We start from the raw sequence: 6000 nt of genomic DNA on the forward strand, positions 1-6000 counted from the left end.
CTGGCAAATTTGTTTATATTGAGTCTTGTAAGGTATAGCTTTATTGTTAGCTGTGTCACGTTGTTTGGTAATAAGACCATAAAAGTGTGTAGCATCCGTAACACTTTTAACTAATATCTTTATATGTCCAGAAACAGGAATCTAGAAAAAAATATTATTTTTGTCTCAAAAAATTTACCTAATAGCATTTTATTGATTAAAGTAACATATTTATTTTATTTAATTTCTTAAATTCTTGTGCATTATAACCTTTCTACCTCAACATATTTGGTATCCCTATTAGATGCATCTAGTAAGTTACTGATAAAATGACGTTGCTGGCATGCTTTTATATCACGGCAAAATCCAAACGATTGCAAATATTGACACAGCAGCTTTTTTGTTTTTAGTATTTCAGAACTCTAAAAGAAAAAAAAAAAAAAAAAAATTAGCATTAAAAAGCAAAAATCTTTAAGATATAAAAAGTCTTATTTATAAAGTTACACTTTCAACATTATATATCAGTATGTCCAAGACTTTGGGTTCGATTCCCGCTACCACAATGTTGTAGCACACCAGTGATGTGATAATATTGTTCATTTTACCTCTATGTATTTTTGAGCAAGGTAAGTTAGATTTTTTGGGATGGGTTGACGAAACCTTTTCAAAAATTTAACAAGGCCGAGACATTCATCTTTGTCTTCTTCAGTAAATAACATATAGGAACTAAAAAAGAACAACAATGTTAAAAAAAAAATATTCAAATTAACAAAAAAGATCTAATTTTTTTTAAATACCAAGGTTTTATTTCATCTTCAGTATTCTCTATGTGATAAAAATACTTCATCAACGACAAACGTAAACCAAAATCAAATTTGTTCTTTGGGAACTCATAATGTATTGCCACCTAAAATACCAAAAATATTATTCAAGCTTATAACCTTACTCAGAAATTGTTGAGCTTATAACCTTACTCAGAAATTGTTTATATTAAAACCTAATTTTTTACCTGAATCATATCTATCTGTAGAGTTTGAATAACACTGTCCAAAACCACTAATATTGGACAAGATGATGCTTCACTGTCCAACTGTTCTTGAAGTTGGGTTATCTCATAGTTACACATATTAGCGTGCACTAAATGTTTAATTGGTAAATTTAAAAACAGAATTTGTAACACAAAATTACAGAAAGTAAGAAAGGACAATAGACAAGTCTGGCCATAACTTTTTAAAATTTAGATTACTTATTTTGACTAATTAAATTATAACATACTAATTAAATTATAATACCGACAGCGTGGTGTAGTAGACCGAGAGTGTGATGTAGTTGTAAGAACACTTGCTACACCACCATGAGGTCGTGAGTTCAATCCCCACTGATCTTATGCTGTAGCGTCCTTGAGTAAGGCAATATAAACGGTATGAACTCCTGCTGAGCCAGCACTTAATCAGCAGCATAATTACTGGGCCAATTATAATTTATTAAATCCCAAACTGTCACAGGCAACTCAAGACTGGGTCAGAGTAACAGATGTTACTCTATGTTTAAGTCGCGCATTCGACTTTTCCACATCAAAGATAAAGATATATACAAAAAAAAAATATATATATATATACCTGCTATACATTCTAGAGAGCAGACTTTGAGTGAGTTCACCAACATATTCATGGTTTTTAAAGATCTTACAAACACAGCTATGCCACCCTTTCTATCTTCCTTGTGAAAATCGATAATCGAGCGAAGAATTTCAAACGAAGCAGAACGATTTTGCAGAAAAATTTGGTTTACAACCTAGAAAAAAAAAGAATTGTCAATGAAGATTTAATATTTGTAGAAAAGCGATCAATTATGTCGTTTTACACATACCTGTCCATATACAGCAGCTTCTAAAGGGTGGCTTATATAAAGTAAAGGTCTGTTGCTCATATATTGGTTCATAAATGACTTCACACCAGCAGTCCACTGTATTCCAAAACCTAAAACCTAATTTAAAAATTTAAAAGACATTTAAAGCATTGCACATTCCTTAGATACAATTCTAACAAAGTGATTTAAAATACCTGGGGTTTGATTAAACATGAAGAAGGTCTGTCAGGGTCATTTAATGTTGAAACCCACAAGCTCATAATGTCTTGAATAAGAGAAGTAAAGTCTTCAACTAATATGTGAATGTCATCAAGCACTAAGTTGGAAAGCCTGAATGAATTAAAGCAATTTACTTTTAGTCAATATTGAAATTTATCTTAGGTTTAAAAAGACAAACCTTACAAATGTATTACAGTATATTCTATCTTAAAATCAAGCTTTATAATAAGATGTTATTAACAATAATTAATTGACAAAGTGCTAAAATATGCTGGTTTTTGAGTTTTAAACAAACAAGGATTATATATAGCACTTTAAAAACAATATAACAAAGCAACGTTGAAAATTAAACTTAGGCCTACTAGCTTGATGTGATATCACAATCAATTATTAAGACTGGTACCTAGATAAATTGATGTAGTTAGCTTTACATATTCTCAACAGAGAATGTGGTGAACAAACTAGAACCGAACATCCAGAAACTAAGTCATTTGCTCTTGCATCTTCAGCTGCTGGGCCTCCACATATTCCTAAAACTTGGTGCTTATGGGAATTATCTTTGTAACCAAGTGCATCAAAAAAGAGCTTAAAATAGTCACGGACTATCTGCAAAGAAGAAAAAATGCGAAAATGATGAGTGTACAGTTAGGCAGGTTACTTTGTGCAGATATATCTATATAAATTAAAACAAAAAAATTATATTACTACTTTCTTTTATGTTTAGTTTAATGAAAATTAAAAAATAAAAATTTACTTGAACTTTTTTCCATGTTGAACATAACACCACAACACGTGGGTTGCTCTCTGATACGAACGGCATTTGCATACAGTTTAAACCTTTTATGTCACTTTCTTCTAAGTGTGGTGCCTTTTGAATGATAGACACCAAAGGTAAAACATAGCTTAGAGTTTTTCCGCCTTTTGAAGGGGTAAGAGCCAGTACGTCATGTCCTTCTAAAATTGCTGGCCAGACATGAGCTTGTATTAAAGTTGGGTCACGAAAATGTAGAGTATCCTAAAAATTAAAATTTTAAGTAATATTTATTGATTTAAATTATTTAAATAAATAATTACCTATATAAATATTTTAACATCTATAACATACTGGTCTAAAATTAAAAAGATCTTCACAAAACTTATTTATCACTAAAATAATGTTGTAATACTTGTAAGCAATCTATGATAGGGGCACAAAATGGGGCAACACAAAACAAAGCAACAGGTTTAGGGGGCTCGACTCCCTTGACAAATATTCTGGATGATTTATCCTTGATAGAAGAAGTTGATCTCACTCTGGTTTCGAAGAAAAAATTTGGTTCTGTTGATGTTTCTTCCTTTTTAGGTTTTGAATTCTTACTAAAAATGTATGTAATTCATTTGAAAATGTTTATTCTGCTTTCTAGTAGAAAAAAAGTTAGTTAATTTAAAATAATTTCAAGATATTTTTATGAAATATATATATATAGGTAAATTTTTACTTTTCTTTTTTTGAAGAAATATCATTGCTGCCCTCTGTATTGTTGATTGTAATTTTATTTTGTGTATTTTTGCTGTTGAAAGTATCTTGTAATTTACCCATCCAACCTGCTTCAGAATCCGAATTGATTGAGGAATTCAAGGAATCAATGGTTTTTTCCTGCCTACATTTTTGCAGCATGTTTTCAAGTGTTAAAATGACTACTTCATTATTCGATAATGCAGAACAGTTTTCTTTAATTCCTAACACTTTACTTAAAGCCTTTGTAATCTCCAAAGGATCTTTTAAAGCTGTTTGTTCCACAGAATTCGATTCTATTTTAGAGATGTTGCTTCCAGAAGACTTTTTCAAAATTTTTATGGTATTTTTAGAAGTAGTTTGTAATTTAGCTTTTACATGCAGTAATTCGTTTTCGATTTCTGATTCACTTGAATTTACAAAAGTGTTCTTTAGAGAGAGGGCTTTATGCAAATTACTACATTCAATAACTTCGCTACATTCTGCTAAATTGGTATCAGTATTTTGACTTTTGTAATTATCAACTGGTGATAACAAACCAAGTTGTGAACTTTGATTTCTTTTAGTTGAAATTTTTGATCTGGCACTAATAGAAGAAATATCATCTCTAGATTGAGATAGTAAGTTTTCATCATCAGAAATTAAACAACTTTCAAGACATTCAGATATTTCCTAGATTAAAATCATAACTATTATTTATGTAATTTCTCTAGCTACTTGGTAATCAGTCCTTAGCCATAAACAAAAGGAATATTACCTTTTTAACATTGTTTGAAAAGTTTAATTTAAATTGATTCCTGTTGCTATTTTCAGCTTTTTTAGCTAACCTACAAAAAAATAATGCAACTATTTTGTTTCTGTTATGGTAAAAAATATTTAAATTTTAAATGTTTTAAAAAACTTAACAGCAACGTTAATATACTTGGGAATTTGTGTGGTTTGTTTAGCAGGAGGTAAAGTTTTATCTTCTTGGCTTTTAACAACCGCAAACTTGTTTTTTACAAGCAATTCATTGATATTTACATATTCTCCCTGAACAAATAATTTAAAATAAATAACAGTTAAATATATATATAATACAAATATACATACTAGCTATCAAATAATATCAGAATTTAAGCAAATTGCATTTTAATATATACAACTTACTACATTGTAATATACTTTTAGTTATGTAAAATAACAATATCACAACAAAGTTTTGTGCATAAATTTTACCTGAATCTTAGCTGTTAATTGCACCCAATTTTGATTCCATTTATCCTTTCTCAAATTTTGAGCATCTACTTCCATATTACCTAAAAAAAAGTGTTAAATTTTGACAAGCTTTAAAAGCCTAACCTACAGAAATACTTATTGATGTTTTTTGTACTTACATGCATCCAATAACTTTAAGAAATATGCTTTAGCTGATGAGTCCCATTCTAATTTGTTTAAACTAAAAAAAATTAATTTTTAAAAACAAAACAAACATATTTTAATTAATGTAGAAACATGTAAATAAAAATTAAAACTTTGTTAATAATAGAGCAGTCTTGTTTGTCATATTTGTTTTAATAAAAATTTTTAGTTTTTACCCAAGAAATACTTGATCATTGATGTAATCAGTCACAAGTGATACTGGTTGTAAACCACCTAAGCCAAATTTTAATCCCTGGACATCTACACCCCAAACCCAAGGAGGACTTTCATATACTCTAGCACAAAAAAACAGAACCAAGAATTATCCAATAACATTTTTTTCTGTTTATGTTTATATATCTTAAATATGGAAAAGTCAACTTCACAACCTAAATATGGAGTAACATCAGTTACCCTGACCCAGCCTTAAGTTGCTATTAGCAGTGTTGGCGTTTATAGCGTCTTTCTCAAGGGCACTACAGCATGAAAACCTGGGGTTTGAACCCAAGACCCCATTTAGTGACCAAGTGCAACACCATTCTGGGAGTTTAATTACAAGTAAAGTGTAAAATTTTTACCGGTTTGCCATTATGCAAACAGACGATATGTCGTCGACCAAGAAACATTTGATTCTACATCCAGAGTGGCCGATAAAAACAGTTTCAACTATTGCCCGCTGCCAACCTTTACTTTGGTCAAGAACCACGCATCTCTAAAAAAATTGTTTTTTTTAAAGATGTAATAAGGAGGCTAACTTAAAAACCTTATCATTTAAAAGCCATGGCTAAGTCTAAAGATACTTTTGACAAAAATATACTTTTGAAAAAAGTATCTTTCATTGTTACCTTTCCTTTGACTGAGTTAGAGAGAATGGGTCGATAAAATTGATCATTGTTATAGAATTCCTCAATTTCAGTCTTCAAACCTTGAAATGGAGAGACATCGCCCGTTTCATTATGCTTAATGACACCCCAAAAACAAAAAGGATGCTTGATCTGAAATCATAAATTGATATTATATAATTGCCATAAAATATA

Source organism: Corella eumyota, chromosome 7 (assembly GCF_963082875.1).
Source record: "Corella eumyota chromosome 7, kaCorEumy4.1, whole genome shotgun sequence".
Classification (NCBI taxonomy): domain Eukaryota; kingdom Metazoa; phylum Chordata; class Ascidiacea; order Phlebobranchia; family Corellidae; genus Corella; species Corella eumyota.